At 42.0% G+C, this 14,037-nt stretch overlaps 1 protein-coding gene across 1 annotated transcript in view; it reads right to left on the bottom strand.

The window, feature by feature from the left end:
• Positions 1 to 14,037, bottom strand: part of LOC137195114 (CXADR-like membrane protein) — a 99,337-nt gene that overhangs the window by 83,948 nt on the left and 1,352 nt on the right. The window lies entirely within an intron of this gene.

The following is a 14,037-nucleotide window of genomic DNA, read 5'->3' as shown; positions in this document are numbered from 1 at the left end:
AATGATATGTTAACCTGAGCATCCCCATTGGCTATTAAGGATTAAAGGCCCAAACACACTGAAAGCGACAATTGATGTCATTTGACGCATGTCATTTGTTGCTTCTATGGCACACTGCAGGCATCAGATTTGAAATGCCAACACCACAGAACCAACACAGATTTGTCCTGTTGTTCTTTGTATTTACTGCTGCATTGGTAGGATGTAATGCATGAATGAAAAAGAGAAATGCAGAAGAGGAAAATGAAACTGAAACTAAGAGCGTCTGTTTCCACAATAAGTCTGTTGAGTGATGGTTATTTATTTGTGCTTTAGAACATAATCACCATGAAACAATCAGAAAATAATGTTTTATTTCTCTCATTCATGCTACTGCTGCTTGCTCTCCTTGCTCGACCACCACCGCACTGTGTCCGTCTCTCTCTCTCTTGCTGGTGCTCTCAGCTCTCTCGCGCTATCACTCTCTTTTTCAGCTGCACAAAACACAGCTTTGGTCGTTGGGTCCTCATTTGACAGTCCAAAATCGAAACAAGGTTGGAGTAGGGGCATCAAGGCAGTTTGACATGTCTCATAACGTTTTTGGTGAGTGTTTGGCATTTTAAAACAATAGGTGCACTTCAAAACGCATGCATCAGGCGCCGTCAGTGCGTTTGGCCCTCAAGTGTCAAATGTGGGACAAAAGTATTTGTACTGGTATATTTGATTTGTTCTCATCAATTTGATTTGTAGCTTTAAACTTGCGATTCACACATACAATTGAGTTCTGTGTGAACTTTTTTCACCCACAAACAGATGTACAACTGCAAACCTTGTGCAAATCTTCTTTATGCACTCACACATTGGAAATTATATGTGCAAATCTTTTTCATTTGTTCACAAAATGTCATGCTCAGCTACAGATCTCCTTACGGATTCAAAAATTAAATCTCTTTGTTCAGATATTTTTAGACATTCAAACATTTGAATTCATTTGATGAAAACATTTTTACACATTCACACATTTGAATGTATTCATACCGCATGTTTTCACACATTCAGATATGGTGATACACAGCTACAATACTTATGACCCTATTTTGTTTCCATGCTAAACCAAGGACTTCTAACTTATTGTGTGGACCAGTTGGAGACAGTGGTCATGGCATGCTGCCTGGAGTTTTGAGTGACTATTTTAAACAAGGATAGCAAATGAGCATATTTTGAAATTTGATCCAAATGTGAGAGAAAAACAAAGAGTAGGCCATTAAAATCAGGACTTTTACTATATAGGAACACACAGCTGAGCAGAACTGAGAGCTAATTGGCAAACAGTTAATGAGAGAGCAAAGATAGTAGCCATGTTTGCATGTAATGCAGTGTCAGGAGTGCAGCCATGTGGAGAGGGTTCATGGCATGAATGGTATACAGTATTTCTGCCTGTCAGAAAGGATTTACATTTTGGAGATGTTTGTGCTTGTTACTGCTGCGATGACGAGGCACCTTGTTATCTCCCATCACTTCACACAGTCGTACAAAAATGAGAAACATTTCATGAGGGCGAGATAGCTACTGTATCACGAGCTGTTGTGGAAACTGACAGGCCTATATAAACCTGATGTGATGTGGCCTGTGTGTTTGCCTGTGTCCCTCACACCCAGACACAGTCTTAAACATCTTATTTTTTATATCACATCAAAAGTCTGGAAAACTCAGGAAACACTGGATCCATTCTGTCCTTTCTCATGCTCTTGTAAAAGGCATGTCCTATCCTAAATGCCACATTTCACCACAGACAAAGCCAAGGTAGGTATCAGAGTAGGAATGGTAACATTTTGTTGTTTTTTTATTAGAAGCCTTGCACACTGCAGTTAGGCTGTCACCCTGCATGAGCTCCAAGATAGAAAGGCCAGGAATAGACATAAGAGAGACAGCTGGTGACAAAAACACAGGTGAACAGGAAGGGAAACAGCACCTGCATTAAAATCCCCACAGAAACCTTCAAAGTTTTACTAAAGAATAAGCACAAATCGTAATGCACTAAATAGAATTTGCTTGTGTAATTAACCTTATTCAGACGCCATTCAGACACTGGCCAAAAAAAAAAAAATAATTTGCATTAGTGGCAACAGATTCATCAGTCAGATCAGATGTACACAGTCATATCACATACACTATATCACCATGACCACAGATTTAACAAGGGCAAAAGAGGGGGACAAGTCAGGTTAAAGTGCCAATTGAATATTTTATTGGAAAACAAAACAACATAACTATTTACAAAAGGCATGAGGTGTAGAGAGTAACTGCATCAGTAGTGAATGGAATGTATGGATAAGTAAGGAATGTGTATACTACTGTGGAATGCAGGAAAAAGCATCAAAACAAATCCAAAACCAGGAAAGATGTGGAGCCTCAGAGAGATAGAGAGACAATGGGTGCATCCCAAGTCTCTTGAACTCCACCTACGTTTCCCTCACTTGCGTCTTTTCCTTGTGTCTTAGTCCCTCCCACCGTGGATACATGGAGAGATGCAAGGAAACCAAGCCAGGAGAGACGAAACGAGGAAATTTTTTTTAGAGACATTAGATGTTATATGAAACGACATCCATTTCTGATGATTTCGGCAGCTGATCACAGCTGATCAGCTGGCAGTCGGTTTTAACAGCTGTAGCGACTTTTAATGGAGTTTGTGTCTTTTTTTTTTTTTTTATCAAACCGACAATTAACACATATTTTAACTAGATGATGAATCAGAAAAAAAAATAAAATTTAGAAACTTGGGAGTGATACACTTAAATTTCATCTGTTATCTGTCTCCACGTCGGTATGAAACTGCAGTGATGTTATGGTGTATCAGATCAGTCCGATCAGCTGCAGCGTCCAATCAATAACTGATATCCAATGAGGGGGTGTGTCAGCCAGTGTGAAGGCTGCTCTTGTGTTTCCTAGCTCTTCGCTCCTTGCAGCAGAAATAAAAGACTTGAGATGTCCGTCAAAACGGTGGACCAGAACAACTTCAGGTTCAGGTGAGGAGCAAGGAGCAAGGAAAGATCAAATAAGAGACTTGGGATGTACCCACAGAGACCAGACTGATAGATATAGCTTTGGTGGAGGCCTATCCAAGTGTCACCACCTGCATGACCTGCGTTATCTTACCGACCCTCCCTGACTGCCAGCTCCTTCAGGAAGTGGCCAGTTGAACCACTGCAGGTAGAAAGGGAGGGGTCATAAAAGGACAAATACATGTACCATTACACTCCTAGCTGTGGAGGAAATAATGATATTAGAAGTGTACTGTTAGGGCTGTCATGATAACCACAATACCGCGATCATATGATGCCTACTGCAGGGTTGAGCTCATTACCATCATCAGCTTCCGCTTTTTTATTTTTACATCTCAACTCCAACTGTTGTAGAAAACTCCCTGTTATTCTTTAAGAACTATGTTTCCTAGCATCCCTTGCTTGATCATGTGACACCATTCCAAGCAATATTAGAGCAGTTTATTCCTACCTCCCACAGCAGCGAGCTACATGTCTGCTGCTCAAGCTTGTTTCTCTGTCCGTTTTATGAAGACAGGTGTGTGTCTATATGAATGTGAGTCATGGCAAATTGTCAAATTGTACTTGTATCATGCACATCAAAGAAAGCCTGCAGTACTTGTGGAGAACAATACCTTCTTGTGCTGCACAACCTTGCCATGGCCAAAGAGCAGAACCCTGATATCCTCACCATAAGTACTACATCGAACGTGATCTATGTCGACCACACTAGTCACTCTGGCAAAGTGATGTTGAAAGTTGTTCAACTCCACAAGAGGAAGAAGACTATGGACACCCTCACAGTGCTGGATGATGGTTCAGAGAGGACCATTATACTTCCTGCAGCAATCAAGTTCCTCGGCCTTGAGAAGACAGACAAAGTGCTAGCCATTTGAACCATCCGTCAGAATGCCCTACAGCTACATGGAGGGAGCATATCCTTGGAAGTGTCCACCAAAGCCAAGCCAAAAGTGAAACATAGTATAGTGAATGTATTTACTGCTGATCAGTTGGCATTAGCTAAACAATCTTGCCCAACAGAAATCCTTAAGAAGAGATACAGCCATCTTCAAGGACTTCCCCTTAAAGGTTTCAGCCAGATGAAGCCTATGATTCTGATTGGGTCCGATAACCCTCACTTCATCACCCCTGTTCAGCCTGTACTCCATGGACCACCAGGAGGGCCAGGCCAGTGCCATCTGCACTGAGCTGGGTTGGGCACTCCAAGGGCTCGCCAGTATCCTACCGCAACAGGCAGATGAGAGTGTTTGTTTACACGCTTCCTTCATTGCTCAGACTCCAGACCTCTACAAGAATGCAAAACAGCTGTGGCAGCTTTACATCCTACCCTTCCGGAACGAGAAAGAGGTAATGCGCTCGAAGGAAGACCAACAGGCCATGGATATGCTGGAGTCAAGGACCATTTGTGAACCAGTGGATGGAGTCAAACAGTACGGAAAGAGTTCCCCTGCCTTCAGGCACCTCCAGGAGCAGTCATAGCTCTTCTCAGAGCCACGGAGCATCAGATGCTAAAGGACCCAGGTTGAGCTGATGCACACAACCAAGAGATCCACAAGCTGGAACAGTCTGGTGGTGTGGTGTACCACAACAATAAAGCCTGCTTGGTCTTCAGCTGCTCCTTTGAGTACCAGTAAACTGTCCTCAACCATCTCCTGTTGCCAGGCTCTACATTGAGCCCTTCTCTCCTGGGAGTATTGCTTCAGTTTCGCCAGCATACGGTGGCCATAAGCGGCGATATCAGTGAAGTGTTTCATCAAGTGCACATTCTGCCTGAAGATTGCCCTTTGCTTCGCTTTCTCTGGAGAGATGGACAGCATGAGTGCACTTCAGGTGTTTGTGAATCATGAGCGCTGCCATTTGGGACCACCTGCAGCTTGTGCTATGCCACTTATGCTGTCTAACGCCATGTCCAAGACCACAGAGAAGGGAATGAAGACATGTTTGAGTCTGTTCGCACTGCCTTTTATGTGGACAACTGTCTCCAGTCCCCTCCAGGCCCAACACCAAGCAAAGTAACTCATTGACAAGATGAGGAAATCATTAGCTGCTGGAGGAGTTGAGATAAGACAGTGGTACCTGACATTGTGTCCCTCCTGCCTACCTCTGCCAGATTAGATGGTTGTGAGCTGTGGCTGACCTTCAACACAGCTGATCCACAAGAGTCAAGAGGGCTTCGTCAGCATTGCCCCACCAATACCTTGGGATACAAGCATCGTGCAGTGTCCTACCCTGAGCCAACACTTTGCAATATGTACCGCATTCTTGCAAGTCAGTGTGGCCTGCTGGGTAATATTAGCCTGTATAAGATCAGAGTGAAAGTCCTTGAACAGGTCCTCTGAAAAGGAGAGAGAGGCTGGGATGATCCCCTCACTGGTGAGCTCCTCAATGCCTGGGTAGAGTGGGAGAAGGAACTTTCTCACCTGCAAGGTATCATCATGGCAAGGTGTTATATGCCATCCTGTGCAGATTCCCTTGACTCCATCTTTGAGGTGCATGTGTTCTGTAATTCTTCAGAGAAAGCTTACGGATCTGTAGCTTACCTGAGAGTCACAGATACTCATAGTCATATCCATACCTCTTTCCTAATGGCCAGATCCCACATTGCTCCCCGGAAGTAGTTGTCTGTGCCTTGTTTGGAGCTAAGTGCAGACCTGACCGGAGCCCAGCTGGCTAAGTCTCTGCATGCTGAACACACTCTGCCACTGCAGGAGATCATCCTGTGGACTGATTCCACTACAGTGTTGACATGTTTGCAATTTGAGTCTTGTCATTATAAGGTTTTTGTCAGAACTCTGATTGAAGAAATCCACCAGAGTCCAAAAGTGGCGACCAGACCTCACTCATACCAGCCGCTGGGCTCAGGGCCCCACATTTCTGCAACAGCCTCCAGAATACTGGCCAGTCCAGCCCACCTGCTGATGAGGCTAAATGTGAAAAGTTACGCAAAGGGGTGTTTTGTGGCCAAGTGACAGTAGCTAAGCCTGCTACTCCAAACCCAAGCCAATTTACATCCTGGGAGGAGCTTGTGAAGGCAACTCACCAGTCTCTCTACAGGGCGGCCTCCCCTTCTATGACTGCTGCTGAATGCATCAAATCAGAAATAGTCCTTCTCAAGTCAGCTCAGTATGACAATTTCACAGAGGAAGTCAATGTCCTGTCAAAGGGACAAGCTGTGCGCCCAAATAGTCTTCTGAGTGCACTCTCACCCAAGTATGACTCTGTTACTGGACTGGTAAGGGTTGGGGGTTGCTTACAACAAGCGGAAGGCCTGGAATCTGATGCACTGCACCCCATTGTGCTACCTTCAGAGCATCCTTTAACCAAGCTTATTGTCCAGCATTTTGATTCACATCTCCTAACTCACATCTCCACATCTCTCCCTCCCTCAGGTAATCTATAGGTCAAGTGATTTTCTTGGTAGCCGAAGATGGAGGCAAAGTCAAGTCATCACTGACCACCTCTGGAGCCAGTTTATACATTGATACCTCCCAAGCCCCCAACTCCGAAGTGGTGGAACACTACGATCGACCTCACTGTGGGTCAGGTATTGATGATAGTGGACTCCCAGTTGCCTCGAGTCATGTGGCCAGTCGATAAGGTCACCAAAGCTTTCCCTGGATGCAAAATCTGGTCTACAGAGGTGCAGCTGAAGAACCGTACCTGCACTCGACCACTGGCCAAGCTGGTTGTGGTGCTTCAGGTGCCAGATGATGATGACACGTCCCCCTAGCTTAACAGGGACTTTTGTAGGGACTATATTTGCTACACAAATACACGGGCGGCTGTAGAAAATGTTATTCTTTAAGAACTACATTTGTCAGCATCCCTTGCTTGATCATGTGACGCTATTCCAGGCAATGTTACGGCAGTTTATTCCTTCCTCCTGCAGCAGCGAGCTACATGTCTGCTGCTCAATCTTGTTAAGTTTCTCTGTCTGTTTTGTGAAGACAGGTGTGCATCAATATGAATGTGAGTCATGGCAAATTGTAATTGTATCTTTTTTATATTGGATCAAATAGCCAATAATATCGTCCCAAGCTCAAGCTAATGCTAATAACCCTAGTAGTGTGCACTAGCATACCATTCTTTGAGTGCGGTCCCTAGATTGCCGGTGTGATCCTTCGTGTGTTCCTTGTGTGGCCCCTCGTTTTTAATTAGTCCAGTTAGAGTTATGTAGGCTTGACTGCTCAGCACACAGCAAGGAAATATATATAAAGCACTGAGTGATGTTTACCTGAACATGAACATGAATATTTATAAAAACAGAAGTGAGAAGGTGAGAATGTGCACACCTCACACATTCCTTCAGACCATGCATAGAGATGTTTTTCTAAAGCAATCCTAGGGTGATGTGTTGAGGTGGAGATGAAATATAAGGTAAGAAACGGAATCTTTTAGTAAAACATTGCTTTAGTTGCACTGATTGTGTGATTTTATTTATTTATTTTTTGCATTTACAGAGATTTGTAAAATGCCAATTATAGGCACATTTATAAATGTAACATTTATTAATTACTTTTGTGTGATTAATTGTATTATTCTTTTAATTTACATAGTAGTCAGAATTTTATTTTGCTGTTAACATTCTTTATATTTTATCCTTAGTTGTGGCACATGTTGTAAAGTCAGTTTAGATATGAGCGCTACAAACAAATCATTGATTACATTTCTGAGATATCACTGCAAACAATGGTTTACAGGTCCATGTGATGAATTAATGGCATATAAAGAGCCACACTGTTTCATTGACAGGTGTACAGACTAGTGGAGCAGGTGGCAAATCGATATGAAAACTGCTGGTTTAAGGGCGTGTCTTCATCCATTTATGGCTAATTCTAGGAGTGGAAATGAGGCTTGGGCATCTGCAACCACTTCCACAATGAGATAGACAATGAGATTTATAAAACATTTCTGTTGAAAATAATGTGTATGCATATTTCTGGATTTGTGTGTATACACAGTTTTAGTCATGAATCTACACAGAGTTTTATGCATGTGGCCCCTGGCAAATTTGATGTCATGTGAATATGTCCCAGCTTTACAAGTTGACACAGGCTGCCTGATTGCACCATTAAACCATTGACCGGCAGGTAATGGATTATTGGGTACTGAGGGCTACAAAGGATACAGAGGCTGTGTTCTCCAAATGTGGACAAAATAAGGCTGTATTTCTTGGCAGCATTTCTCTGAGCTTTTGGAGCAGGAGAGGTCTTGTCGACGTGGTCTGACATATTCAATCTTGAGATGCAAATTTCAAAGAGAGGTAACCCTGATCTTCGACATATATTAAAAACATTAACCTATATACAGGGATGAGATCCTGCAATCTGTTTCAGATAAAAATCAAAAGATAGGTATCCTATAAGTCTGGCTGCAGGAGGGCTTCATTTAAGTCTAATGATTCAAAGTAGATATTGGGTGTAGTCTTTGAACAAAATAAGCAGAAAGGGGAAAACAAAGAGGGAATGTAGGAGGGAGATGAAATGTGAGTGTGGGACAGAGAAGAAAGCTTAGTTTAGCAGAATTGCTTCATAAGCATAGCAGTTCCCTAACCTCAGTTTAATGGGTGACTTGATATCCTCAGCAAACAGGGATCAATTCACTCTATTTGCTTTTCATTTCCAGAGAAAATAGGTGCTTCATTCCGGATACTCTCCAGTCAGTGGTTGTTAATGGCACACCCCTGCCTTCATGGCACTCACAAATCATTCAGTGCTGCTGCAGTTCAGGCAGACAAGACTAAGCCTATTAATGATATCTGCAACACCAACCAATTTATGTTAACGCCTCAATACAGAATTTATTTGGTTATATAAAGGTTAGGCTGTTATACTCAATTGTTTTTACAGTGTCTCTCACAGTTCCTTGAAGTGTGAAGTGGTGATTTCATCATCACAGTCGTATTGAATTCAATTTCCACATTTCCACAGAAAACACACGCAGACCAATTAACTGTCACATACTTTCAGCCCTTGTTTCAAAAACTCTATCAATCAGCTTAAGAGGATTCATACAACACAAATTAGCGTTATCAGTAAAAAAGCAGCATCAGCCTTTGGGGAAACATAGAGTGGGAGTGCACAGAATATTTCATCATACAGCTTGTATGAGCCATGCTTTCTTGCTTCTTAGATCCTTCTATGTGCACTACTCTGAAGAGAACTTTTCAGACAGCAGACATGCCCTGCAGGAGTGTTGTCAGATTGATCAGATATTGTTGATTTCTAGTGTCAGATTAAAAAACTCTGCATCAGTCAAGCCTCCATACAGAAATAGGAATAAATTACATCTACTTCAGCGTTGCTCCCTGTCATTTACTAAAGACCAGATTGTTGGTATTGACATAAATGCATCATCTAATCTAAAGAAACACAACTGTCAAAACTGAACATAGACATACATGCCATCTGCAATCCTCAGATGTTCCTGACAGCTCTGCAGTGATCCAGATGAGTGTTAATGAGCAGAACAGTGAATCACCGGGAGTCACCAGCATGATTGTTGTCGAATGTTTACTTCTCACAAACAACTCAGTTTCATTGACAACCAAACTCCATAAGTATCGCTGCAACATACTGCAGCACACTCAAGAAAACGCACATGCATGATTGAACTGTCTGTAAATCTGTAGTGTGGGTGGAATTCATATTGCAAGACAAATATTTTGGAAATTAATATCAACCTCATTTTTCACAGTGAAAACATTGAGAACATATGGTCCCCATTACAGGAAACTGGAGTCATACAAAACCCTCTTTCAGCAGCTGGGTGGAGAGAATGCCTCCTGCTCTCAATCTAGTCAGACATTTCAATTCTCAAGACCAATTCAAGGTGTAAACTCAGCTTTAAACAGTTTTGTTCCAAAGTGTATATTAAAACTATTTTGAGATTGTGACCGTCATGTAAGTAAGCATACGGTAGAAACGTTTAATCTCTATGCAATAAATACAAGGCCTGAAGCTCTTTTGCTGCAACACAGCTTATTTCATAAACCACCTCTGGCTTGTATGGATTGCATAGCTGCTCCCTATGTGAGTGTGTCACAGTTTTTTTGTCAGCTGGCTGAAGAGGCACTCAGTAAGGGGAAGTTGCCCCCTGCTGTTATGCTCAGCTAATTAAAACTCACGCTTTCCACATGCTTGCACACACATACACCCACACACACACATATTCAGTCCCAGTGAGTTCAACAGGAGCATCAGAGGAATCTATACTATTATTTTTGTTACAACTCCTGATAATGATAATATATACCAAAAAAGTCATACAAACACAGGATATCAATGTCTTTCTGATATCAATAACAGTTTTGTGCTCATTTGGTTTAAAGATCATTCTGATGACTTGATTCTTTCTGGGTATTAAAGGATATGTATGGTGATCTATTTGTCATAGTGTAAACAAATCTCATGTGCAGAGCCAAACCAACAATGAACTGATCTGCTAACAAGTATTGTGTGTGCATCCAAAGCCAGATTTATCTTGTTCCTCTGTGCTGTGGTGCAAAAAATACTGTACTAAAAACATGTCAGTGAGTCACACACTGCACTGGGTGACATGTTCCTTCACCCCAAAGACAATGGTTACTTTAGTTTGTTTAGAAACGGCTCTAAAGACTAAAAATAGCATCACATTTTCAGTCTCAGGAGAGTAGTTCTGTGTAAGGTAGACGTCACTGAGCATGTGAGGGAATGCAGTTCCATTTACAGAGCTGCGCTAGCTTGTGGTGCTACATTTTACAACCCCTTGACTTTGTACTACATTGTACAAATAACTTTAGTATAAAGTCAAGAGGTCTGATGAAGTCCTCCCAGGACATATAAAGTCTCTTAAGATACATAACCTGTTGCTATGCTGCTATGCTGCTATGTAGTTGCAGCACCTATAGCAACATAGCAGCATAGCCTGCTGATTGGTTGACTAATTTTGACTTCTTCTATATTTATAAGAATCACGCAAGAAAACAATTGAAACGTGCCATATCAATAGTTCATTTTGAACCTTTAAAGGATCATTTGAGTTTATTGAAATTGGGTATTATTTTTGTTGTTTTGCCCATTTCTATCAGCTATAACATAGCACATCAAAGCCCAGCTGTAACTGCAGGTTGACATCCAACCCATGAGTCATGCATGTTACGTACTGTACTTACATTTATCTTCTTTGCTCTATTCATAGTTCTTATCTGTTATTCCCAGTGAAGTCACATCAGATATGTGACAATGCTATCAGAACTAAAATGACAGCCAACCCTGCAAACAAGATCCAAGTTGTAATTAACTGGAATTATGTCGTAAATTGCAAGGATGCAGTTCATTTCAATGGCAGAAATATCTAACCCTGTCGCCTAAAAGGCATTAATTTACGTCTGTTTTGTGTTTGCTAGAAACAATTCTGCCGGAATTATATTCAAATTATGCTACTGGATGTTAGATCTTGCTGCACAATATCTTCAAGTAGGGACAATGGCAATATTAATTTTTATGGTTATGTTTTTCACTAACCTTAACCAAGGTGCTTTTGTTTTCTAAACCTAACCACACCTGGGACTCAAGATGCAAACCCCTGTCTCTAGTGTCAGAGTTTTGTATGCCCACCCACCATCCACTGCAACCTCAGTGTGATATATATTTACCTATTTACCTACACACTCACCTAGTCTTGTGAGTGTATGTTGCACAGGACATGTGACAGCGCTCTGCTCTGACTAACTTAAAGTGTCGGACATGATGGGCCTGAGCGAGATGCTGGCAGCACGCGGTAAGACCCAAGGTGAACCCCAACTGATAGAAAGAAGAGTTGGCATGTGCATCAGAGAGAAAGAGGGACACAGTGAAGTCCATGGACAGTCCCTCACCCCAAAGAACAACAACAAATCTAAGGCTATCTACCTATTTGAGTCATTTGACAGTCAAAGTCACCTATGAGACACACTGCAGAGGTGGAAAGAGGAGACAGGAAGGAAAGAGACAGGGATGAAGGGGAGACGAGGGAGGACGGCTGCCAGAGATTCGAGGCCAGAGCGCTGCAAGATGTCACATCCCAACCTCTGGCACTGGAGACTTCTGTCATCTCCACACTTGACAGATCCTTTGCCCTCCCCCCAGTGATCTACTCTATATATAGAGACAAAGAGACAGATACGGCTTAACTCATTGTTTGTGTGATCAACTCAGTGAAGGCACATCCAGAATGCCATACAGTGCATATCAGGTGAGGCGGGAGATACTGGGTCCAGCTGATCTTTGAAGATCACTGTGATATGCTGCACAGGACAGGAGGCACAAAAAAGCATATCATAAAGGTCACAATGAAAGTGTACTAAAAATAGAGTGTGAAATGAATATCAACTGGGTGAAGGAGACAAACCCAAGGGAATAGCTGGAGAGTGAATGTCCAGCCCAAAAGACACAAGAGCATCATTTCCTCATCATCTGTGTGGCACATAAATCCCACAATAGTCGTTCATTCAGTCTCTGTCAATTAGGAAATTAATTATTTTCATCAGGCTAATTTTGCTGTTTTCAGCATGAATGATGGATGAAACTTCTCCTGTAAAAAGCCTGTGTGATACTGTATTACCCCAATTGTCAAGGTCACCAGAGCAGGCAGTTGTTGGATGATAATAGCTCTTAGCACAGCATGCCTTGGAAATCTTCATACCTGGGGTGTGAGCTCTGCTTCAGCCCTGAGGTGAATTACCACAAAGTCAGCACTGTACAGAGAGCAGACCATCCTCAAATATGTTAGCTATGAATATCTAGAGCTTTGTGTCTACATTTTCTCAGAGAAAATGCAACTGTTCATTAAAAACTAAAATCGAACTGTGGATCCAACAGATTTATTCAGCTGCTTTTAATTTGTGGCAAAAGCAAGGACAAGTTTTCAGCTACAGAGTGAAGGAGGAAGCGCCATGAGGTAGAACATGCTGTTTTTGCCATGGCCTGTCGAACTCGCTCCCATAATGCAACTAATGAAATCTCCCATCACCCCATGGACAGCTGGACTAATTGTGATGTCATAGCCCTGCACTGTCGCGACGACTGATTGTGAGATGTACTCACATGTGTGAGGCAAGCTCTCTAAAATACAAACAAGCAGTGAAAATCAATGAAGGGCCTGTTTATTTTCTACACTTGTGCATTTCACAGCAGATAATAAACATCTTGTGTCTATTTCATTTGTACCAGACTAAACATATCTGTATTTATAGTCACATGTAAGGGGTTATGCATTGATGTATTGTCATTTCTTGAAATGACAATACATGACAATGACAATAGAAAATTCCCTGCAAAAAGATACTGTACAGCCAGCACCCCAAAAACTATTCACTTTGTCTCTAGTTTTGAGGGATAAGATGTTAATGTAAATGTATGTCTTCTAGACACCACACAATCTCTAAAATGGGATAGCACCTAATTAAAGAATAAAATGTGCCTGTTTTTTGTCCTGGAACACTTTGCCTGTGACAGAAACAGGGGCAGGGGGGAGAGAAACATAAGAAGAGTGAGGGAGAGAGATTCTGTGCTTCCCTAGAACAGTGATATCAGATGTAAAGGTCTAGAGAGAGGGAATTGTTCAATATAGAAAAGGTGTCTATGACAGCACCCAGAATTATTCACTTGGAAATAAAAGTGTATTTTCTGTTGGTTGTAAAGGTTCAGACACATATGCAACAAATCCAGGGTGGGATGCTTTGTTAGTGGTGCAGCTACAGGCTGAACATCAGTGTAACATGACACATGACAGACACAAGTCTTTGTTCTGAGGTTTCCAGCTAGAGGACAGTTACTAGTGTTCATTAATCAGATGAGGAACACTGCTGGAATACTGGCTCTAGCGGGCATCAAGTTTGAGATAGGATTCCTTAAAACAATTTTTTTTGGGGCAGATCAAACAAAAATTTTTGTCTACTGTGGATTTTTTTTCAGGCCTTTGACTTTAAGAACTTAGGAAAGTGTGTCCTTGAGCATAGTGCCTTGCTCTTCTCTTC

Source organism: Thunnus thynnus, chromosome 13, assembly GCF_963924715.1.
Source record: "Thunnus thynnus chromosome 13, fThuThy2.1, whole genome shotgun sequence".
NCBI classification, from domain to species: Eukaryota; Metazoa; Chordata; class Actinopteri; order Scombriformes; family Scombridae; genus Thunnus; species Thunnus thynnus.
This window is presented reverse-complemented; position numbering and strand designations above follow the sequence as displayed.